The sequence below is a fragment of the Myodes glareolus genome, chromosome 23 (genome assembly GCF_982192425.1).
Source record: "Myodes glareolus chromosome 23, mMyoGla1.1, whole genome shotgun sequence".
Classification (NCBI taxonomy): domain Eukaryota; kingdom Metazoa; phylum Chordata; class Mammalia; order Rodentia; family Cricetidae; genus Myodes; species Myodes glareolus.
The window spans coordinates 42,882,591-42,909,093 of record NC_142048.1 but is presented as its reverse complement, the minus strand read 5'-3'; positions in this window follow the sequence as shown (position 1 = coordinate 42,909,093).

The window sequence follows — 26,503 nt, the reverse complement described above, 5'->3', positions numbered from 1 at the left end:
AAACATTTGTCTCCCATATTCCAACTCTCAGGAGAGTTTACATGTGAATTGAAAGAATTATTGTGGTAACGTGTTACAATAGAATTTATCATTCAGAACAGAAATTACAGTGACTACCTTTACTAAGTTTAATTCTTTTGCTGACTTTTAATGATACTGTGTTCTCCTGCATCAGGAGTCTATTTGGGCATAAATTGGAGACTTCCAATGTCAAAATATAATTAATATGAATAAAAATTCTCAGTTATTAAGTTCTCATACTTGACTCTTTTCATATTCAGCTCCCTGAAATGGCATAGAAAAGATACAATGTCCTGCATGAAGGACAAACTTGACTTCAGCAGACTCCAATGGGGACTTTCTAATTTCCTTTATTGCAATCTGATTCACTTTCTCTAGCATTCCTTGTGACCACATTGCTCTTCAGCTTGAATAATAGTAGATAGCCACCATTATTCCATGTTATTTTAAACATTTAGAGACGAAACTGACAGGAAAGAGACAGCACATAATATTTTTGGGTAATCCTATACACACAATATTTTCTTAAGTTCAAGTATAAGCGGAAATAACAGAAAAACTAGCTAATGTGGAAACGAAGACAAAGGATCAGGTTGTTCTTGCAAGGAAATCCCTAAGCATACTTGCCCATGGTTATGGAGTCTTCACTTTATACTTAAGACATCTCCTTAAAAGACAAGGGACTAAGCAAACAGTAGAAACAATTTCCCTAGAAAATAAGCAACCCCAAAACAAGAAAACATAGAATATGATACTACTGGGGCTGAAGAAATAGTTCAGTGGTTAAGAGCACTGGTTGCTCTTACAAGGAACTGGGTTCTGTTTCCAGCACCAACCCAGCAGCTTATGGCTGCCATGTAACTCCAGTTTAAAGGGATATGTCACCCTTTTCTGGTCTCTGTGGGTGCCTACACACAAATGGTACACACTACTACTACTGCTGTTTCTTATTAAATATTCCATTTATTCATTCAAATTCTCTTTGTTAAACCTTCTGCCCTGTCCTTACTCATGGTTTTCTCCAATTCACTTCAATAATTTTAAGTTCTTCTTGACCATGATGCTTCTTGGAAACATTCAGGTAATTTCTTGATCAATTTAGTCATGATGTATCAGTGCCATTTTCATGCTCAAAACAAACATGCACAGCAAGATCTGCTTTAGAACATAGGACTACACATTTTAACTTGTACCTTGGCTAGAAAGACAAACCCTGTTCCTGTTATGTCTTTAATGACAAAGCATACTTTCAGCAGGTGAGAGCACAGCCATAGCTTGAATGAACTCTGTACCATTTGGCTTGTCTGCATGGACTGCTGTTTCCAATATTCCCTTTTATTTGAATGGGTATTTCTCAAACCGGATTGCTCATTGGCACACCCGAGGGTTTGAATCATGCGGATATCATCGATATCAGGCTAGAGGAATCTGATTCCAAGTGGTACTAATGGTGTTTGTAAAAGGCCTTGGGGGTGATTTTATGGTGCATCCAGTACCAATAACCTTCAAAAAAGTTGCAACTGTTTATTGTGGTCATTTATGCTCTGTTCTGAGGCTCCCCCTGCCTATGGTTTCCATTCTCTGCATCCTTACACATGAGTCAGATTTCTTTCACTAATAATATAGACTTGTGATAAGTTTTAGAGAAAACAGATTGATTTGGACCTGCTTCTTTGGATCTGTGGAGCAGTAGCCCCTCATGAAGGGACTGTGAGGTAGAGTAAACTATTCCCCTAGATCTATGTTGTGTGGTATTTTGATCACATTCTGACAATAAAATTCGTTTTGAATCAGAGAGTGGAGATAGCCACTCGCTGACCAAAATTAACCATAGAGGATTTGGAGGACTGGGGAAGTAGTAAAGTGGGGCTTAGAGAGGATCTTGACCCCTTTTGCATGGAGGAACAGAGGAGATAGAAAGTCATTGATGGCTGTTTTGCTGCTTCTCTAATCTTTCAGGTTCTTATCCTGATATCTGACTGCCGACTTTTTATTGATAAAGAATAATTAGATAAATACATCAAGGGTACATCTGGAGAAAGAGGAACTTCCCAGACATACCACCCGCGACTTAAAAACCTCTTTTTTGGCTTCATGTCTTAAACCTTCTTCTTCTAGCCAACAATACTTTACTGCTGATCAACCCTTTGTTGGGCCCTTCAGTGGGGATATTTCTTGAAAAATATAAGCTCTTTAATTCCATTCCTGTTTTCTGTTGGGTTTGTTCATACTGTTCCATGGGCAGCTGCGGTTCTGATTTTGCCCAACTACAATGTTAATGAAGACTGAACAAGGGCTCTTTCATTCAGCAGTAGGGTAACTCATGAAATCACAAGTACTGGGGGTTAGTATTCTTTTTTGTGTTTTTATCTCACTTGGTATTGTTGCTGAATTGTGAAATGTGACTTGTTTCATCTGTTTAGATTACAGTTGACATGTTTTCCCTTCAGGACTAGGTCACATAATATTTTTATTAGCGGCATGTAACTCTCTTCTCCAATTGACTGTCATCCTGACACCCAAGGAATGTTTCTATAACAACAATCACATGAATTTTATCTTTTCCTGGAAGTAAATTTATTTATCAACTTGTTTCTCAAGCATTTAAGGAACCATTGCTATTTGCATTGTTTCTGATTCCATTGTTCCCAAGATGGCATTATGTATGCAATATAGGTCATTACAATGCTGCCTTTGGATTAGATTTACAAGGATACTCTTCAACAGTCTTCTCTGGCCTCACTTGCAGTAGAATAGTGTCCTTTCTCCTCTTCATAGAATTTACAAGGGAAAACATGTATATGTCCAGCTTAGTTTTCATGTTCTTATGAATCAAGCTAAAAAGGACAATAGGCAGACCTTCATAAATTCCAATGAATCTTTCATGAATGACTGAAAGCTGTGAACAATGCCCAGCAGAAGCCAATCACAGGAACAATATTCTATCTCCCAGCTGTCTTTCCAAGCTCACTCACTGCCACACTGCTAATCACATAAGGTGAAAAGCTGCTAGTCAAGTTATCACAACATGCTGAGATGCAAGAAGGACCTAATGAGGAGGAGGAGCAGGTGACTGCTGCAGGGCCCTACCTCCTCTGCAGGCCGGGTACAGTAATCAATGTTGCCGTGACACACGGCTGGCAAATTAATCATCAGTGCCAGGGCTCAGCAAACAGAAGAAGATATTCACCCTCATTTTGCTATAAATCCATTTATCTGTAATATCTTGCTGCCTTAGCTAGAGTTAAGTCCCTGACAAGTTAAAAAGATGCTTGACAGGTAAGCCTGTACCTCCTGAGAGAAGCATGATGTAGGGGATAAGAAGCTAAGTCCCGTGGGGTTGCTTTTACAAGCTATTTACCTAAACTTCTATGCTTAGCTGGCCAGTATATTCTCTTGTGTGCTTAGCACCTTCCCCTGTCTTCAGTATCCCCTACCTCCCCTGCCACCTGTCTCTGCTGGGAAATAGCCGTCTTCCTTCCCAAGGACCCATTAAAAATCAGTAATGCAAGGGAGTGCCCCGGCCAGCCTGTTGGCTACTCATCCATATGAATCACCTGGCCATTTTTTAGTTTGACAATTGCAGCTGATATATTTTAATATTGGTTTTGAAAGAAGAAATTGAGGAACTTCTATTTCTTTACAGCTCCCTGTAATTTCAACTTACTCTTTACTTATGTATGAAGTCGACTTGGGTGGAAAGGTTAGCGGCAGATGAATTTCTAGTATCAGAGCCTAGGAAAGGCCAATAAAATGTGCAATAATCTTAATGCTAAGGCTCCTTGGAGCTGAAAGTGTGTTTTATATTCGTGGATGACACTATTTGAAAGTGGAGACTGGGAATTTACATTAAAGATTTTTGTTGTTGTTGTTGTTTCTTTCATTTTCCTTCTAGGCCCTAAACATTAGTTAAATGTAGTTAGACAACTGTAAAAAAAATAAATTTGAAATAAAGGAAAATTAAAAAAAAAGAAAATGATAAAATCAAGAAGCTTTGATGACTCAAAAGCTGAACATCTTTGGGGGAACAGGAAACAAATACGGGCTTATTTTATTTCTGTTTTGGTTTAGTTGGCCAGTTTGAAAAACTGCTAAATACATTTCAATCCCAAAATACTTAGCAGTTTTCCTCACATGTGCTGCATTTTCTTAACCTATGTTTCTTCATGAATGAGTTTGCTTTTCGTTGGCTGACATGCATATTTGAAGTGTTCGTTGGAAACTCTATCAGCTAGGGCAGACTGCATGATGCTCCTACAGCTGCAAATACAGCAGCACATAGCTATGGCTTCTCATTTAAACCTTTGGATCTATAGCAAGGGCGTGATAAATCTTCAATCGCATTTAATTTTGTTCTTTTAAAGAACTATTTATTAATTTTACATCCTGACTGAAGCTTCCTCTTTATCCTCTCCTTCCATTCCTTCCCTCATTCCTTCCAGCTGCCTCCCCTCCCAATCCATTCCTCTTCTGTTTCTTTTCAGAACGGACAGGTCTCTCACGGATATCAGCAAAACCTGGCATATCTGTTGTGGTAGTTTGATTTGTTTAGCCAGTGATTTTTGTGGTAACCTGCCATGGGCATGGGTTTTTGGTTTTTGGTTGTTTTTTTGTTTTTTTTTTTCTGGAGATGTTACCAGATAAAATGGAAGAGAAGGGTTGTGCGTGCTCTCTCTTGGGTGGCCTGAGCCAGAGAGAACCCTGTGGTTGGTCCTCATCACCCTTGGGAGAATGACGGAACTGCAGCAGCTGAATGAACAGAAGCCTCTCTTGTGCTCTGTTTCTCATTGCACCCTTAAAAAATTATTAAATAGAATTTTGAGGGATCTCACTTCCTATATCAAGTCGCCATGAGACTAAGCACATCTCCTTGTATTTAGGCTGGGCAAGGCAATCCAGTATGAAGAATCGATTCCCAAGAGCCAGCCAAAGCGTTAGGGACAGCCCCTGCTCCTACTGTCAGGGGACCCACAGCGAGACCAAGCTGCATGACTCTCATATACATGTAGGGGTTCTATATCAGTACCATGCAGGTCCTCAGTTGTTGATTCAGACTCTGTGAGCAGCTATGAGTCAGACAAGTGGTTTTTGTGGTTTTACCGGTGGTGTCCTTGACCCCTCTGGCCCTTCAACTGAAGAATGGATAAAGAAAATGTGGTACATTTACACAATGAAGTATTATTCATATAAACAATGATATCAGGAAATTTGTAGGCAAATGGATCGAACTAGTAAAAAGTCATCCTGAATGAGGTAACCCAGACCTAGAAAAACAAGCATGGCATGTATTGACTCATAAGTGAGTAATAACTATAAACTAAAAGATAACCATGCTACGGTCAACAGACCAAGAGAGGCTGGATAACAAGGAGGACCGGGGTCGGAGGGACACATGGATTTCCCTAGTAAGGGGAAATCGAAGAGATTTCCAGGGTGGGCTGGGGGTGGGTGGGCATAGAAACTTGAGGGATTGATTTGGGAGTTTAGCGGTGAGTGGGAGAGAACTGAAAGAGATGACTGGGAAGCGGGGATTTTCAGGATCAGGTAGAACCTGGTGCAAGGGAAATTTTCATGATCTACAAGGACGACCCCTGTGAAGATTTCCAGCAATAGTGGCCTTGTAGCCTGAACTGGCCATCTCCTGTGATCAGATACAGGTGCCTAGCCCAAATGCCACTGAAGAACTTTCATCCAGTAACTGATGGAAACAGATACAGAGATCCACAGTTAGCATCATGGTGAATTCAGAGAATCCTGCTGCTTCAATTCTTATGGCCATAGGTAAAACCCAGCAAAGTGAGGGGGAAGGGTAGAGGAAACAAATGGCAACAGACAGGATTCCTTTTTAAAGTAAGTTTGGGAGTTCCAACTGCTAGATATTTCTTTAAATATTCTGAAAATTCTGCTCCATCCTGTTTGAGAAATTTATATTCTATTCTGTGGCAGCAATCGAATGTATCACTGTTCCACCAACCTTCAAAGTGACAGCATATTCTTATGGAAATCTGCACTCTCTTAAGTCTTCCCTTTAGTCTGTCATTTTATCTTAACGGCAGCCCTGGATGGTAACATTCTGTACTTGGACGTTCTCTCTTCTCTCAGCTCCTTTCTCCTTCTCCATTCCCTCCTGGCTTCTTCACACCCTTTTAGAGCACAGGATGAAACAAAGAAAGAAAACTAATTTCCCTTTTCCAGCTTCCCATTTCTTCCTATTTGGGATGTCTTGCAAATCTGTTCTCTTGAAAAACGATTCTCTAGCTTCTTCTTCCATCTCCATGGGCTGACAGGTAATATGATCTGAGTTATTTAAGACTAGCTAAACAAAGGTGCAGTATTCCACAGATTTTGAAATCTACTTTATTGCCTGGGTCTTAGTCTGAGGTGAGGATGAGGAAAAGCAATGGAAATCAAGAATTATTTAGAGAAGGTCGTGGATAGCTTCAAGAGTTTGAGGGAGGCCATCAAAATCCCATAGCAGTTTGACACAGGTTTTAGGAAGGGCTCCTTCAGCCTTTGTGACCACAGGCCTGATAGAAAATACATAAAACTCTGAAAATACATCATGAAGTAGAAGGATAGGAAGGATCTCTTCCCAATCAGCTGATTGGCAATTTACTGTACTGTAAAGGTTTGGTTATAGCAGAGAACTGAATTTACCACTGAATGTTATGTGAACAAGAAGTTAGGATTAAAGTCCCAGTAAACATAGACATTTGCTTCTCATGTGAGTTCCCAGAGATAAAAAGCTCAAAAGTATAGGCTCACCCACTGAAGAAGGGTCCTCCTGAATTCTGTACAGGTCTAGGCATTTTGAAAACTGCAGAGCCAAGGTAGGAGTACGGTAATCTGGGAGACTTGTGGCCGGCATCTGTCTGACCTGGTTGTTATAGGTTGAATTTCCTGATGAATCTTTGCTTTCTGTTGCTGTGAATTCTTGTGTGACAGCCTCTGAGGTGAAACATTGCCAGATATTGCACCAAGAGGCCTCTCAATGGGTCATAAAAATGCTATAAAAACATGAAAATTGCTGCCATAAAAAAGACATAACAAAACAGGCAACCTCCTAAATTCAAGAAGTCAAGAAAGATGAAGAAATGAAAAGCATTCCACGTATTCCAGGAAGGTTGTAGGCAGAGTACCTTCACAGTCATTTACAGAGGGAAGGTCTTATTTGCATTCATAATGTACCTTAGATGATATCTGAGCTACTGCATTAAGTATATAAGCATCTGGCTTTCTCTAGAAATCATACTCAACATGGGTACCTTTCTGTCTTTGTTGTCTAAATTGAACAGAAAGAATCCACAATTTCCACATCTTCTTTGAAAGGACTACAATACCCTATGTCATGGGGGAGAACAATTATACCTCTTTGATGCTTGGGGAAAATAATGTTATGTTAAAAGCATAGTTCATAATGAAGCTATCATTTTACAATTGACAAGGAGATCACTTAAGATAGTCCTCACTTATAAATATGACGACTGTACTTCCTTCACCACAAGTACAACTTGCCTATCCTTTTAACATTTGTTTCTCTTTATCTTTTATTCCAGTAAAATTTCTAGATATCCATTAACACTTGCATTTTTGGGGTGAGGTCTATGGGGGAAATAATTTTCCATATGCCTCATATGGAGATGTGACTGCAGTGAGATACAGTAGCTATTTATGCTTCTGTTGTAAGATTCTGAACATGCTTAAGCAATAGTCATAAACATATTAAATAACACCATCCCAAGCATTCAGAGTCTGTCTGCTGGCTGCATGAGCCCCTTCTATATGTCATTTTGATAGAATGTGCTTCCAATTCTGCTGTTATTAGATGCAAAGTATTTGAAAAGATGCTTGATTGAATTGAAATCTGATTACATCTGCATTTAGGGTTTTGAGATATTGCCTACTTTCCTAAGACACACATTTTTGTTTTCTTTTTAATATCACAGATATGTGCACACATTCACACCCCCCTTTATTCCATCTTCTCTTTCTTAGTATGTCTCGGGATACTGCAGTCTTAACTCCCATTTTAAAACCTAGACAAGATGTAGCAATGATGAATCAGTATTCTGTGGGTTCTGGTGGAGAGGAAGCACACAACAAATAAAAAGGAGAAAAATGTAAGGAAAGGAGAAAATGGAAGGAAAAGAAACAGGGACAGGAAGATAGAGTGAGGGCTGGCTGTACATAGGATGAAAGTCTATAGCTTGCACATTTGCTTTTATAGTAGTTTTATTTTTCCACAGTTTCTCTTTCCAAATTTTAGTTACTTGTTTACTCAAGGTCTAGGACTAGTGCATGGGAAAATTTAGAAATAAACGGTTCACAGATTGTTTAAAATACTTTCCTTTTGAGTGGAGTGTGACTGCATCAATTTGTTTACCAGGCTAATCTTGAGGTGGAGTTATTTCTGCTTCAGCATTCCAGATGTCTGGATTAAAGGCATGCCATCATACTCAGCTCAAATTATAAACTTTAAATTGTGTGCCACCTGGCTCTCTGCCTCAAAGAGGCAAATAAGTTATCAATTTGCATCACTATACTGTATATGCTACCCTCATGTTGGTAATCTCTGCTATCAGATTGAGTATTGCAGCACCACAGGGCCTGTGTTCAAGAAATTCTTATTTTACTTAATCGTTACCACAAATCATCAGTCCATTGATATTGACAATCTAAACATGTCAGAGTTGTCAAATGTTTCTTTTAATTAAAGAAGTGAGGGCAGGGAAAGAGATGAATTAATGTCTAAGAACACATACTACTTTTTATAGAGGACCCAGGTTTAACTCTCAGCACTCATGAGATGGCTTGCAACCGTCCATTTCACTAGTTCCGGGGGATCTGATGTTCGCTTCTGACCTCTTTTGGGCACCAGGCAAATATGTAGTGCACAGAGATATTTTCAGGCAAAATATTCATACACATAATAAAATAAAATAAATAAATCTAAGAAAATTAACAGTTGCAAGCACAATAAGATATTTTGAGTCACAATACATTTACGTGTACTTCATTGCACTAAGTATATCTATTTTATTTTATAATTACTTTTTGCTAATCCATTATGATATTTCAGATGTAAAATAAATTTTAGCATAGCTTTGAGTATATAAAAACAATATTGGCTTTGGTTCAATCTGAAGTTTTACACATCTGTTCTGGATTTCGGGTTGTATATCCTACAGATAGGGAGGGTGGGTACTGTAATTTCTCAACTTACAGGGCACTCAGCTACATCTCTAAACTCATATACTATTTATGTGAGTTTGTACTTGTAGTATGTGTGCCTACACATGTGTAGTTGTGTGTAGATGCTCACATGGAGGCTAGACGTCGGCATCAAGTGTCTTGAACTGCATCTCACTTTATTTAGTGAGGCTAGGGCTCTTGATGAAGCTGGATCTCCCAGATTTGTCAGGAGTAGCTAGTTAGGGTTCCTCTCATGAGCTGGGATCACAGGTGAGACACCACTTTTAATGTAGATACTTAGGATCTAAACTCTGCTGCGCACATTTGCCTGATGAGTACTTTATTCATTGATCATCTCTCTGCCCTGTCATATGCTGCTATTTATAGTACTTATTCCCTATTTCTAGTACCTTTCATATGGGAAGCGGAACTGGAGCACATTGATTGATTCTCACCACTATTTTATACTACGGGAGATGTAGGTAACATGTTGCCTCCTTGTGTCTAACTCCACTGACATGAGAGATATTTTCACAATGATTTTCTTGAACTTTCGTTTGGAGAGGTCATGTCTCTTCAGGAATCTAGTATCACAATTGAAGTATGAGCATATATCCATGCAATACCTTTATATCTTCCCAAATGGTTGGCTTATTATTGTGTTTGAGCCTTCAAAGATAAAAGAGAAAGGTTACATCTTAGCATTGAGACAGTACCTCTCCGCAGAGGATTAATGTTTGAATGGCCTATGTTATGAAGTATACAGTCCACACAGGACTGTACAGCCAGCATAATCAGCACCCAGACAGCGCCTAGCAAGAACATTAACTTGGTTAACTGGCCACAGTGCAGTTATGGTCTCAAAGCTTCTAACACATCCAAGCCCCAGAGTTAATTGGACCCAGTGAGACACAGTGAGCTCATCAAATTTACAGAGAGCATATGTGTTACTAAGAATGCCAAGTATTCATCTACAAAAGGAGGAATACATTCTGGAGTTAATACCATCTATGATTTCTAGCTAATAACTTTCCTGAGATTAGATACATAATATAGATAAAATATCTATATGAAGTAAAATACTTAGAGATTTGATTAGTGAATTTAGAATCAGAGAATATAGAGGTAATGTTTTGCAGAAAAGAAAATCCCCAAACATGTGGGATCCATAATTCACACAGCCATAGTGTTTTAGATTTCTTTTGTAAAGGACCAGTGTCTTCTATGAGCCTGGAATTTACCACATTAAGTCTAAGGGAATTGTCTCCATTTGCAGCTCCCTTCTTCAGCTTAAGTCCAACCCCTTCTCTCGCGTCTGTCTGCTGCATCACATTTTGCCAGTGACTACTCAGTAGTGAGTTCACACATCTTCAGTCTGTGAAGGTGGTACAGTCATAGGTTTTGTACCTTTATTGCACAATATGACTCTAGTAATTATAATCTAACTTCTTCCTGACACGTAGTGCCTTCTTTATGCTTGGAATTTTTAATAATATCCTAAAGCATTTTCCTGACTTTGATCTTTCCTATGGACCTCTAACATCCACCAGATGACTCCACATATCAATACCTGATCAGTCCTCCTAAAACAATAGACTTCACCTCATGGCTGATGTCATTAAATTTTAAATAGTTTTTGAGGTTTTAGTGTTCAATCTTTTCAACATGCACGGTATGATCTATAAGCAGCCTATCTATTGAAAATATTGTCCAGCTTCTCCACTTCAAATTAGCTCCATCCATTAAGCCCGCTTCCTTACCAATCTGTTTCCTACTTCTTCTCTGTCTATAGGATGAGTCTCACAATAGCTTAATTTCCTACCTCCCCATACAATATTCTGGGCCTTAGACTTTTTCTTAACTTGCATTTATGAATGTCTGATATAAACTGGAATACAGTTTCTAATCTTATATCTTAGTAGGAAAGTCTGTCTTTACAAAGGAGAACGTGTTTTAAGACCACCAGTCTCAGGGTGAAATATATGAACACAGCTGAAACAAAATACTCAGAAATTTGATTCGTAACTTTAGTTCAGAGAAAGAGAGATAATGATGGTTTAGAGAGTTGGAAATCCGAAGACAAGTAAGATACATAAATTATACAGCCACAGTCTTTTATTTTCCTTGTATAAAGAGGTAGTTGTTTTTCCCATGAACTGGAACTGCAGCTTCCTTCTTTATCAGTGGAGAAAAATGAAGTGTAGATAGTAACAAACTATTTCACTATTATACTGTACACATACTGAGGATGGGAATTTTAATTTTTTCTTTTATTTTCTTTGTGTAAGTTTTTAGTCTGCATAGATGTCTGTGCACCATGTAAGCACTTGGCACCCACAGAAGCCAGAAGAAGGCATTGGATCCCCTGGAACGGGAGTGACAAGACTTGTTTACTTGTGCATGCTGGTTCCTCTAGAAGAGCAGCCAGTAGTGTAAATTGCTGAGCCATTTCTCTAGTCCCACACAGTAAAAATCTTATAACCAAGACAGAGAAAGTTTCTCACAGTAACAAAAGATTAGAAACAGAACAGTAGTCTGTGCTTACTGGCTCTAAAAGCATAATGTCATACTCTTCCCCTTTTCCCTTACAGGCATTCATGGCTTCTCTCTGACATTTCCAAGTTGCCAGCCTGGTATGGTGTCATTTTTAAATAAGGCACAAATTTCTTCAGCACAAACCTGGTCACATTATAGCAAGTGATTTTATAAACCGGGCAACTTCTAAATGAATTCTGGGTGGGTAATACATACACTGTGGATATGATAAACAAAAGAAAGACCCATGACCTAGGCAGGATAGTCTGGGACAGTGTAAGATTTTATCACACTGCTCAGAGTGGTGTGCAACTTAAAACTCGTGAGTTGTTTACATCTGGATTTTTTTCTTTTAATCTTCTTTTCAGTATGTTCAACTGTAAAGTTGTAAGTAAAGCCTGGAGAGAAAACCGCACGATAGTACTGAGGAGACTTTAAGATCTTTCTCCCCTTTTCTGTAGCTGCCTGTCTTATGTGGCACAACCACTTTTGATGAACCAGGAATGACTGTGCATTTTATGCCATGTCATATGCATTTAGTGATTTACAGAGTGATTCGTGGCACTCACATAATAAAAGGGACCATGCTGAACAACAACAAAACACAAATTGATTTTGAGAAGAGAGGAGGCAAGAACATTTTTTTTTCTATTGTCTGACAGTTGAAGCATTACAATATTTTAGAAAGCACAAGAACATGAAGCTACAACCTGCAGCGACTACTTGCCTCAGTGTTTCTCCCTCCAGTGTGTCTTTTGACTTGAGGACTCTGTCTTCAGTAACTTGCCAAGAGCAGAACCTTGCTGGGCAGAAGCCAAGACTCTTGGGGTGCTCTGATTATCTAGAGCTAAAGTCAAGGACTGGCTAATAGAAAAGAAAAGGTCTCTGTTTATGCATTTTATGAAACCATTGCATGTTAGCTTCCATTTCCATGGGGGTGGGGTGCATGTGACAGGTTCAATGAGACCAAGACAGTAACCAGCCTCAATGACTGGTGGTGGTTTGACAAAGCAAAGGGTTTTTAGACATTTAGCAAAGCTTGAATGTCTAATTCTCCTGAAAGAATTAGATCTTGAAGACATTATCTAGGTGGTCCATTATCTTATAGTCAACAGGAAATGATTGTACTAATGATACCATGAGGCACAGGCAAACCATCAATTGGTGTGAATCATGGTTCTAGTATCTAATTAAATGTCTACCACAGTTTCCTTTCAGTAAAGTAGGCAATGCTGCTAGTATTTATAGAGTTGTTAGAATATTTAATGAGTTAAAATTTATAAAATGTTTGGAAGAGTTATTTGCCATGTGGTAAGAGAGCAAAGGCTAAAAATGTGGGTCACGGAGCATTGTATGAATGAACTTACCCAGTGAACTGCCATGATTTCTGGGATGCTAATATGAGCTTTAAATATTAACTTCTCCTGACTTCACTGCAATGCACAAGGTCTTCCTTCCCAGTTCTGTTTCTCTGACTTTGGACTTTAACCAAGTTACATTTGCATTTCCTTTATGGAGGATACAGGTTCCCTGTCATTTATTACTTCATTTATTGAAGTTGAAGTCTACTGAATCTTTCTAGAAACTCACCTGCATAGTACATTAGCCCTGGTGTTTGAAGAACCTTTCTTGGTGAGGCAAAATTTCTATTTACCCTAGATATGGTTTAGACCACAGACAAAACAAAATATTTCACTCAACTGTAATCTAGTGAACCAGTAATTTTAGTTGGCTTTACTTGCAGAGGCCTGGATGAGGGACTAATTACAGAAGTGTGGAGAACTTATAGATAACTAAACCAAAGAAGATAAAATCTTCCCTGAAATGATTATTACATATCTTCAGTGGGTAGTAGGATCTCATGGCCTCCCCACCCTAACTGCTGTCTATATATTCTCTAGTGGGGGTTAGGGGATCATTTTCTCCCCCATGAACAAATGCCAATGAACTCAATCTTATGAAAATCTCTTGCTGGGAATTATAGGTACTGGGAGTCCAAGACAGCAATAGGCATGTTATACCTACAAGGTAGCATTTCATATACAAAGTTCTGTGGGATCCAGAGGGCCTGCTTCAGTAAAACACTATAGAATCACTAGCAAAGATTCCGTATGAAAGGAGATGTTCATAAAGTCAAAGGAACTACAATGCACCATGTATTTTAAATGTAATAAATAGCACAACCACTAGATATTTCAAGAAAATAGCCTAATTTCCATTAACTGCCAGACATCTCTTAGCCTCTTTTCATCCTAGATTTTTTTTTATTACAAGTGATCTTAGAGATTCTAGATATGATTTTCTATAGAAGCACAGATAACTGAACTGGTTATGATGAAATAAGATTTTGTAATGATTGCTACTTTTAGTATTAAAACTCTGATAAAGTTATCAAATGTAGAGACCATTAAAAAGTGTTTTCATATATAAAAATATAATTTAAAGAATGTTTTCCAAATATTCCAGTATGATTTTGACTTCAGACATTTCACAGATTTTATGGCAGATACACAAATGACCTCCTACTGCTGGTCTACTTGAGTCTTGTGGTTTGTTTGCCATGAGTTCAGATATATACACAAGTGGGTAGTAAGTTATTTCTACTCAAAAATCTGTTATTCGGCCACTGAACAAGTTAATTTGGAGTGAAATACCATTGGAGTTTCATTTTCAAGTGGATTCATTTTCACAGGACTGACCAACCAACTCATTGTTCATGCTGACTCTTGGTTTGTTTTAGTTTTTTATTGAGCTCTACATTTTTTTCTGCTCCCCTCCCTGTCTGTCCCTTGCCTTCCCCTTCAACCCTCTGCCAAGTTCCCTATGCTCCCAATTTACTCAGGAGATTCTTTTTGTACTTCCCATGTAGATTAGATCCATGTATGTCTGTCTTACGGTCCTTATTGTCATCTAGGTCCTCTGGGATCGTGATTGTTGGCCCATATTTCTTATTGGTGTAGCAGCAAGGCTCTGAAGCCACTGGGCCAATCCGAAATGATCACGTAGCCCTGCAGACAGGCTGTCTCAGCCTTCAAAGGTCAGGATGTTGGCTGCTCCCTTTCTTTGTAATTTAGAGGATGCCGTTTAGAGATGCTAATTCAGGCCTATGTGACAGCTAGCATACTCAGCAGACAGGTAGATGTGGACTTGACAAAAGGCCATCCACCTGGTTGCCTACGTGACGGAATGCTAGTATATTTTCCCGCTCAATTTATGTGTTGGTATAAAAGCTGTCTGGAGAATAAACGCGGGGAGATCTTCAGGAGAGATCTTCAGGAGGAAGAAGCCTGAGATGCCCTTTTCCTTGATAATAGTGTAAGCTTTGTCTGGTTATTCCTTGCACCTCCATACCAGACTAGTTAGGGAAAATAGATATCTGTGTTGGAGCCACATGGGCTCCAACATAATGGTGCCCATCGTGGGGCGCGAACCCATGACCCTGAGATTAAGAGTCTCATGGGTTCATTATCGCTCCTGAGAAAGTACAGAGGCACCTGCCTTTTCAATGTCATATGTTATACCGCAAAGAAATTAAGCCTCAGAAGATAGAAATTAGGAAGGATGACTTAAAAACTCTTAATGACTTTCAAAGGTTGTTAGGAAGTATACAATGGCCAAGGCCTTATTTAAGGTCTTCCTACAGGAGACCTTGAGCCTTTAAATGGAATACTTAAAGGGGACAGTGATCCAAATTCTATCAGGCAGCTTTCAGAAGCTGCCGGACAGACTCTCTCACAGATAGAGCAGGCTATACAGAAACAGCAAAGAGAGCTATGAGCTGCATGGAGGTGCGGTGGGGGGGGGGAAGTCCCATGTTGGACGCCAAAATGTGGTGGGTGTGGTCAATCGATAATTAAGCAGACAAAGTCTATATAAAGATTTGACTTTTAATCAAAAGGGGAAAACTTACAAGACCTGATATCCCACGAACACCAATGGAGCCATGAAACCGAAAAGGGGAAGGTGGCAAGGCACTTCAATCTTTTATAGCCTGAATGGCCACACCTTAAGCAGAATGTGATTGGCTGAGATTCCCATCAGTGATTTGTGGGCTGGTTTTCTTTGCTTTTTGTTTAAAAACCACTTATGAGCAAATACATAAGATAATTTTCTTTCTGGGTCTGGGTTACCTCACTCAAAATGATGCTTTCTAGCTCCATCCATTTGCCTGAAAAATACAAGATGTCATTATTTTTTTCTGCTGTGTAGTACTCCATTGTGTAAATGTACCACATTTTCCTTATCCATTCTTCGGTCAAGGGGCATTAGGTTGTTTCCAGATTCTGTCTATGACAAACAATGTTGCTATGCATATAGTTGAGCACAAGTCCTTGTGGCACAATTGAACATTGAACATTCTTTGGATATATACTCAAAAGTGCTATAACTGGGTCTTGAAGAAGGTAGTTCCCTAATTTTCTGAGAAATCACCACACTGACTTCCAAGGGGCTGTATCAGCTTGCATTCCCACCAGCAATGCAGGAGTTCCTGCTACCCCACAACCTCTCCAGAATAAGTTGTCATCAGTGATTTTGATCTTGGCCATTCTTACAGGTGTAAGATTGAATCTCAGAGTTGTTTTGATTTGCATTTCTCTGATGACTAAGGATGTTGAACATTTCCTTAAGTGTCTTTCAGCCATTTCATATTCCTCTGTTGAGAGTTTTCTGTTTAGGTCTGTACTCCATTTTTTTATTGGATTATTTGTTCTTTTAATGACCAATTTCTTGAGCTCTTTGTGTATTTTAAAGATCAGACCTCTGTCTCATATGGGGTTAGTAAAGATCTTTTCCCATCCTGTAGGCTGCAATTTTGTCTTGTTGATCATCTCCTTTGCTTTACAGAAGCTTTTCAGTTTCAGGAGGTCCCATTTATTAATTATTTGTCTCAGTGTCTGTGCTTCTGGGCTTATATTTGGGAAGTGGTCTTCTGTGCCAATGCATTCAAGTGTACTTCCCACTTTCTCTTGTATGAGGTTCAGTGTGGCCGGCTTTATGTTGAGGTCTTTGATCCATTTGGACTTGAGTTTTATGCATGGTGATAGATACAGATCTGTTTTCATTCCTCTACATGTTCATATCCAGTTATGCCAGAACCATTTGTTAAATATGCTTTCTTCTTTCCACTTGATATTTTTTTGCTTCTTTGTCAAAACTCAGATGTTCAAAGGTGCTTGGATTAATATCCAGGTCTTTCATTCGGTTCCATTGGTCCTCCTGTATATTTTTATGCCAATACCAGGCTGTTTTCAGTACTGTAGGTCTGTAGTAGAGTCTGAAGTCAGGGATAGTGATGCCTCCAGAAGTTCTTTTATTGTTTTGACTATCCTGGGCTTTTTTTATTTTTTATTTTATTAATTTATAAAAGTTTTAACTTCCGCCCCTCCTCCCAATACCCTCCCACTCGCCCCACTCCCTCTCCAGCCCTAAGAGTAGTCAGGGTTCCCTGCCCTGTAGAAAGTTCAAATTCCTCCCCCCTCCCTCCAGGTCTAGGAAGACGAGCATCCAAACAGACTAGGATCCCAAAAAATCCAGTACATGCAGAGGAAACAAGTCCCAGTGCCATAATCAATGGCTTCTCAGACAGTCCCAGTGCCAGCCACATTCAGAGAATCCGGTTTGATCACGTGCTCATTCAGTCCCAGTCCAGCTGGCCTTGGTGAACTCTCATTAGATCAGTCTCCTTGTATCAGTGGGTGAACACACTCCTCACTTGATTCTAGAGGGGTTCCCAGGTCCAAGGAGAAATCCCCAGATCGTTCCCTGGACAGCAGAGGAGAGGGTGCCTGAACTGGCCTCGGTCCATAACCATACTGATGAATATTTTGCATATCACCTTAGAACCTTCATCTGGCGATGGATAGAGATAGAGAAAGAGACCCACATTGGAACACTGGACTTAACTCCAAATGAGAAGCAGAAGGAGGGAGAACGTGAGCAAGGAAGGCAGGATCAGAGGGAACCTTCACCCGATGATAGATGGAGATTGAGACAGAGACCCACACTGGAGCACTGAACTGAGCCCCCACGGTCCAAATGAGGAACAAAAGGAGGGAGAACATGTACAAGGAAGGCAGGACCATGAAGAGTGCGTTCACCCATTGATATCCTGGGCTTTTTCAATGGTAATTCATATGCAAAAATACCTGTTGCAAGGAGGGGCTTGTTTGTCCTGGCCGCCAGGCTAACTTAACCCCAAAATTATCACATAGAAACTGTATTAATTAAATCACTGCTTGGCCCATTGTCTCTAACTTCTTATTGGCTAACTATTACATATTACTTTAACCCATTTCTATTAATTTGTATAACACCATGAGGTTATGGCCTACCTGCAAATTCTCAGCATGTCTATCTCTGGAGGCGGGTCCATGGCATCTCTCTGATTTTGCCTTCTACCCAGCAGTTCATTTAATTTTCCCCACCTACCTAAGTTCTGCTCTATTAAGCACCCAAAGAAGTTTTTTTAAATCATCAATTAAAGCAACACAAAGACAGAATGACCTCCTACACCAATACAAGAGGAAATTAAGTAGCTTAGAAAAATGGTTTAAAATGAACAAGTATTCTTGCCATCGTCAAGAGGACCAAGTTGCTCCTGAATGAAGGGATAATGGAAATCTGTTCCATATACACAAACACAAATACAAAAAAATTAAAACAAAATATTGACTCTCATGCAGTTTTTGCCTTGTATTTTTGTTGTGTCTGCGTGTGTATACATATACATACATACATACATACATACATAATTATGGAATGTTTGTTAAACTTAAAAACTATACAAAAGACTAAGAGCAAGTATAAATGGGTGATTAGAAATTGAGAAAGAAGAGGGCAGGCAAACAGACACACTTGAGATATGCAAGATAAAAAAAAATTGGAGAGAGAGTTTACTAGGGGAGATTAAGATCAGCTTTGTTCAGGGAGATAAGAAGGAAAGAAGAGTCTACTAAACATTTTGTTCTAAAATTCCACAAAGATATCTTAAACTGTGCATATTAATTTCAGAAGATTAGAAATGAACAAGTATCAGCCCTGTGCTAGACACTCTGCTGATAGATTTGAGGCTACAAAAATTAATCTCATTTTGAGAATTTGATAATTCATTGTTGAGCCTAGAAAGATAAAATTATCTTATATAAGTTCTCCTTTTTCCTCTTTGCTATAATTCAGAATCAGTCTTGTTCATAACAATAAGTGTGTATGTGAGTATAATTTTACAATTTATAAACTATTTTTTAGAATTTCATACATGAATACTGTATTCTGTATTTATATCATTTCTACCCTGATATCTCCTCCAATCATCTCTTGCCATGTCCCCCAACTCCTCCCAAATTCAAGACTTCTTTGTTACTGTTTTACATATATGTGTGTGCATGTGTACACACATATGTGTATACACACATGCATGCTATTGTGTGTGCACACATACATAAATGCATACAGCTTCCTGAATCTATTTAGTTGCTCATCTGAACATGTTTTCTGGCTGAATACTTGTGGCGAGATAACCTATTGAGGGTCTCATTCCTAAAGAAGACTGATTTTCCATCTCTAGAAGGGACTGTGAGACTTCTCTCATCCACAATGGCATGTCAACTGGTGTTGTCATTGTTCATATCTTGTTTATGTGACTGTATTGTTGAGATTTTCTGGGTGCTGCTCTCCTGTTAAAGGTAGAAGACATTGTGAAGCTGGCTTCTGGTGCTCTGGTTCTTAGATTTTTCCATGTCCTTCTCCATGATGTTCTCTGAATCTCAGGCATAGAAGTTGTCTTGTAAATTTAATATTTGGGGTTGGGTGTCCCACAGCCAGTCAGTCTCTACATTTTGGCCAGTCATGAGTTGTAGCAATCGATATGTTATATAATGCTTCTTTGCTGAGGATTGAGAGCTACAAATATCTGTGAGCACAAAGACAAATATTTAGTTTGCAGTTAGCAATTCTACTATTTTAGGAATATGAAAGTAGTAGATTCCATTCTAGGGTCCCAGACCTCACCAGCCACAGGTAGTTGGTTGTATTTAAAGTACCAAGCATGAATTCTTTCCTATTGAGTGAGCCTTCAGTTCTTAAATCTGAAGCCTTAACTAATCAACATCGCAACAGCAGGTTTCCTGTGCTTTATACTGGGATTTTTGTTAGATTGTTTGAATTTCTCAAGAAGGGTATTATCATCCATCTAATGTGGCATAACTTCATATTAACTATGTACATAAGTGTATATACATACATAAAACACATAAGATACAGCATGCATGTGTCTTAAGGAAACACAAATTAATGTATTTACTAATAAGCTTTTCAAACATGCTTGGTGTTGGGTGTCTTCCCTTTTGCTGTATTTTGCCCTCCCTTTTGCCTCCCAATTATATCCCTACCTGTTTTTGTCATTTTCCCTAACACCTGAGTTCCCATCCCTAGAACTCCTTTCACATGCTCTTCCAAGTCCAAATTTATTCTTCTTGTTTTTGTAGTGATTTATACACTCATTTATAAAGATTCAGAACAAGGACCTAGAATTAGAGAACATGTGGTACTTCTCTTTTTTGGCTAGGTTACCTCGGTATAATATTTTCTAATTCCATCCATTTACCTGCAAATTTATTAATTTCATTTTTTACAGCTGAATACTGTCCTGTTGTGTATATGCACTACATCTTCAATAGCCCTTCATTTGTTGTTGGCATTTTCCTGTATCCTCAAGAGCATTTGTTGTCCATCTTTTTCTTAAGTTTTGTATTGTTTGTGGGGATAAGATGAAATCTAAAAGTCATTTTAAACACTCAGTTCTCTAATTGCGAAGGATGCTGATCTTTTAAAGATCTTTTTTTTTTTTACAAGAAACCCCACATTCTCTTTGCTTCTAATGTTTTAATTATAACTATCCAGATAGTATTTTGTTTACCTGTTTTATATTCCCTTGGCAATCATAATTGGTACTAACAGAGTGTTCAGTGTTTATACAATTTTTTTAAAGTCACAAAACAATTACAAATTTTCCTATTGGTGATAGAAATCAGTGACCTTGGTCTTAGTTTGTCTGATTATTGTACAAAATGAGAATTGCTTCATGTGTGCATATGTGTACATCAAGAAGGCAGGAGCTATGGGAGCTGCCTCTTCTTTTATTTTTTTAATGTGTTCCTAAACTTGTCATCCTCCTGTCTCAGTCTCCCAAGTGATGAGATTTGAGGTGTGCACCACCACACACAGGTGTGGCTAAGTCTTGAAGGAATGGTAATTGATCATCAGTAGAGGAGCAAGGGAGTCATGGTCATTACAGAAAGGAGATGGCATGTGCTTCAACCTGGTACCTAACGTAATGCAATGAATTCCCAGAGATAGAAAGGATCAGTATGGCCAAGGCCAAGGTTTGCAGAGGGTGAAGAGCAACATAATGTCTTCCTGGATGATCCCTGACTTCTCTGTCTCACTTGTGTCTATGCCATCTTTAGCATAAAGAGATGGTAGTCTGTGAAGGGTTTCCCACAGATGGGTGGCACAATTAGACTTAGATTACAGGACAATTACTCCAAGGGGTTGAAGTCTGATTGAGTGGAAGCCTGTGGCCTGGAGGCAGAATGTCAGACATCCATTAGATGGAACGCTATTAAAGGTAAAATTTTGGGAAATTTGACGTAAGATTCAGGTGGCTATTCCCATCCATCATTTTCCTTTTTTCATGATTATAAACTGGTGATTTTTCAAAATCCAGGTTGGGTAAGATTCTACATAACACTCTCAATAAGCATCCTGAGCATCCCCCGTACAGGCTGATGATAGCCACATTCAAGTCTACTAAACACTCCAAAGACATCTAAACACATAGTACTACCCCACTGAGCAGACTGAAGACTAGATTATTCCTCACTTTCAAAATTGATGACTCTTTTCTCCCCTGCATCAACACCTTGCTGAGCATGTCTTTGTTTTTCCAGCCTGATTAGGGAAAAAAATTTCACGTAAAGGTGCTTCATTAGCAGGTAGTTCTCTCTTGTTCTTCTCATGCTGTCTCCCACTTTTCAATTTACTGGGTGAGTATAACAAAGTCAACATAAGACCTAGCATTTGTCCTTGAGTGTAGGGAAAATTAGAAGAATCTCCATGTAGACATGAGGTTGTGATGATAAAGCAAAAACAATTTCAAATCTCAGGGACACTCAAGTAGTTAGGGGAAAACAGATCAGCAAGGGTTAAATTTTACATAGACAACTACTCTAAATTACTGTTTATGTTCCAGAAAATGTATGCTATATCCTTTAATATAGACAATAATAGAAACTAAAGTATGAAAATATTTTCTTCATTACAGTAGAGATTTCTTCCAGTCCCACATACCTGAAAATCTTAGTTTTTTTAGTGTTATAAATAGAATTTTTTTATTTAATTCAAATGATGTTCCTCTTTCATAACTAAAAACTTCTTTGAACTATATTTTTGGACTCTGAGGGTCTGGATATTATTCATAGCAAGAGAAAGATATATATTCTAAGTAGTCATTGTTATTCTATAATGCTAGGGTACATCATATTCCAAGCATGTCAGCGAGCCTGTGACCAATGTTTTTGCTTCTTCTACATTGACTCTTTGTTATTAGTTCTGCTCTTGGATGAGATTCTGTTCTCTACCAAAGAGCATGTCCTAATTTCTTTCTTTGTTAAGACATTTTCTATTGTGGTAGATGGCAGTGTGAGATTTCCCCACACACTTGGCAGATATTCTTATTCCTCATAATGATCGCATCAAAGGCAGCAATGAATATCAATGATAACAATGTACCTCTTCAGGCTCTTTCCCAGGCTGATGCATCTGGCCTCCTTGAATGACATTCATTACAGCCATGTACCAAGATAATAATACACCAAAGCAAATGATGCCAGTCATTTCTCTATTTTTACCAATTACCTCTTGGGCCTTGTTCAAATGGAAACAAAAACACCCTGAATCCTGAATTAGTTTACTCACTATTGGCAGTTTTCTATGGCCATTCGAAGTCATAATACACAGACTATTCTAAAGTCAGGATGCAAACTGACATCTAGAACTCTAAGAAAACATGATCAACAAATTGAAGTTCAGGCATATGGGAAAATGGGTTCAAAGAACTTTTTGAATTGTTATCTTAGTCAAAATTATCATATAATTTTAATGACTAAGGACAAGTATGCCAGGACAGGGAAAGCACAAAGATGCATGCTCAAGAAAGCCCCAGGCAAAACCTTCAACAGAAGGTGTTCTTCTTCATATGAAGAATATCACATAAGTTTGAACTTACACAATTAATGAAGGTACCAATAAGGGTCACAAAGTGATTTGATTTTATTATGACCACATTTTTCCTTTAATCATTGCTTGATCCAGAGTCAGTGAGCTCCCACTAGCTCAGGTCATTTGTCTCTGTGGGTTTTCCCATCATGATCTTGACCCCTTCGTTCATAAAAATCCCTCCTTCCTCTGGGAGGTTGGCCCCATTCTTAGCTATGGAGCTCAGCCTTGATACAGGGGGAGGGGCTTGGTCCTGCCTAAACTTGATGAACCAGACTTTGTTAACTTACCATGGGAGGCCTTACTCTTTCTGAGGATCAGATGGAGAGTTGAGTCAGGAAAAGAGGACAGGGAAAAGGGAAGAGGAGAGGGAGGGGGAACTGTGGTTGATATATAAAATGAAAAACAAAACTTTTAAATCATAAAGAAGATCATTGCTTGGGTGCTTATCACAATTCAGTTTTATTACAAACATCTTGATGAGCAAAAGATGTGCACAAACCACACACAGGAGGGGAAATTATTCTTTCTCAGTTTCAAGAAACTCAGTGGACAAGATGACAGGTGGGAGGAAGACATGGTAACATCTACCTGAAATCACAGTCCTGGGGGACTCAGAGTAGGAGGACAAGGAATGAAAAAGCAGTTTGGGCTACAGGAGATCATAACTCAAACAGAACAGAACAAACAAAAATCCAATACAAAAGCAGCATTGTAAGTGGGAAATAATCATGAGAAAGGAAACAAATTCTTCAACTAACAACAAAATGGAATTGAGCTGAGCTGAAGAGTCATAGAGATGAAAAGATTTTGTTGAAGGCAGCTGGAGCTCCGGATCAAATCACAGGCAATTTACCTTGAAAAGGCCAATATTTTGCATTGCCATATGTACCTAATGCAGCATATGGTACAATTTCATAGACAATTTGCATATATGTTAGTGCACATATGTAGGAATATGAGTGTAGATTTTCTCAAAATTCTTTCATATAAGGCATAATGTCTCTAGATAAAACATCATAATTTGAATTACAGAATGGTCTGATAATTATAACTCTTAATTAGTATTTTATAAGTTGTGGAATGTTGTTACATGTGATGATGATTAAGCAAATGCTGTGTGACAGTGGTCTTGTACTGCTTTACTAAAACACTGATTGGCTAGTAGCCAGGCAGAAGGTATAGGTAGGCCAACCAGAACAGGAGAATTCTGGGAAGAGCAAAGGTTCAGTCTACAGTTATCATCCAGACACAGAGGAAGCAAGATGAGACTGCCTCACTGATAAAAGGTACCAAGCCATGTGGACAAGAATTATGGGCTAATACAAATTATAAGAGTTAATAAGAAGCCTGAGCTACTAGAAAAAAAGAGTTTATAATTAATGTAGACCTCTGAGTGTTTCTTTGGTGCTGTGGGACAATGGTCTTTTATCCTGTTGCTTGTATTATTTTTAATAAAACGCTGATTGGCCAGTAGCCAGGCAGAGAGTATAGGCAGAGCAACGAGAATTCTGGGAAGAGGGAAATTTCATTCTGCAGTCATAATCCAAACACAGAGCAAGCAAGATGTGACTGCCTCATCAAAAAAAGGTACCAAGCCACATGGCTAACATAGATAAGAATAATGGGCTGGTTTAAGATGTAAGAATTAATTAATAAGAAGCCTGAGATACTAGTCCAATCAGTTTATAAGTAATGTAGACCACTGTGTGATTTCTTTGTGACTGAACAGTTGCCTGACTGGGCAGGACTGGGTGGGACAGAAAACTCAGTCAACACTATGGAGCTGACCAGCTGCAGAACCGAGCAGGGCAGAAACCTCTGTCAACAAACATACAGTCTATTGTCTGAAGGAATGAATTTTGGAGTTATTGTTTTGAACACTAATAAAAATAATTCTTTGATAAATTCATTAGTTTGTAGCCATCATATCCTATTTAAGCAATATTAGACATTAGAGTTTATATTTCATACTGTGTATGTATTTACTTAGCTTTTATTGACTATTCATTGGCATCTGCCTTTAATCTTAGTGAATGTATGTTTATCAAGGGTAGAACTTCTCATCACATTTAATTTGTATCATATTACTAATATGTTTTTGTCCCCTGGCCTTTCATTAGCTCTGGTTTTTCTTATAGTCCTCTCTATTTCTTTTTATTTGACTTCCTATGCTTCTGTGTATTTGCAAGATTATGAAGTATTTAGTTTTCTGAGCTTTATCATCTCATTATTGTATTATTTTCCACATTAAACAGAGGTTCATTTTTTAAAGTACTTAATACTGTGCCGTTGTGTATATATGAAAATGAATGAATGAAATTTGTGCCCTGGCAATACTGAAGCATGCATGGGCAGCCCATATATGGCAGTTCTGTTGAACTTGCCCTTATTGAGTTTCATGGTGCATGTTGATGAGGACAACTGACTAGGTCTCTTCCTCAAGAGGGTACCAGATCTTATTATAGATGTTTGTGGTTGCTGGTAACTAAACTCAGGCCCTTTGGAAGAGCAGGTTATTCTCTTAACCACTGAGGCACATCTCCAGCTCCAGCCAATTGTGTATTATTAGTTTATGACTGAGAGATGACTCCACATCTTTACTACAGAAAACAGTTACACAGCAAGCATGTTTCTTTAAGACACCATTTTTTTCTATTTGAATATATGACCAAGAGATTGAGTGCTACTCATTTGATAATTCTACTTTTAACTTATAATTTTAAGAGGAAAAGAGATTTTGACAAACACTTTCTGTGCCTGGTTGTAGCATTCTTACATGGATAATAAATTTATTTCAAATATAAACTTGACACACAATCTCTTTATAGTTGTGTCAATTTAGAGAGCACTTTCTTAGAGTTTTCTAACTTAAATAAGCTTTACTCTCAGGGCCACAGGCAAAAATTGAATAAACAGTGAGGGCTTCTGTCATTGGTTATTTTTACTCTTTGGGGACCTACCACCCAGTTCCCAAATAAATACACTGAGACTTATTCTTACTTATGAATACCTGGCCTTAGCTTGGCTTGTTTCTAACCATCTTTTCTCACTTAAATTATCCTGTTTCTCTTCTACATTTTGCCTCTAGTTTTTTTCACCTTTCTATATTCTACATATCTTGCTTTCCTTCTTACTCTGTGCCTGGATGTGTGGTTGGGTGGCTGGCCCCTGGCATCCTTCTGTCCTTCTCCTGTCCTTGCTCCTCCTGCTTCTTTCTCCTCTCTTCCTATTTATTCTCTCTGCCTGGTAACCCTGCCTATTTCTCTCCTCTCTCTAGCAATTGATCATTTAGCTCTTTATGAGACCAATTAGGTGCTTTAGGCAGGAAAAGTAACAAAGCTTTTCAGAGTTAAACAAATGCAACATAAAAGAATGTGTAGAGAGAAGTTTCTGTCCTGCCCAGTCCCGCAGCCATTCAGTCCCAAAAATATACACAGAGGATTATATTAATTATAAACTATTTGATCTATGCATCAGC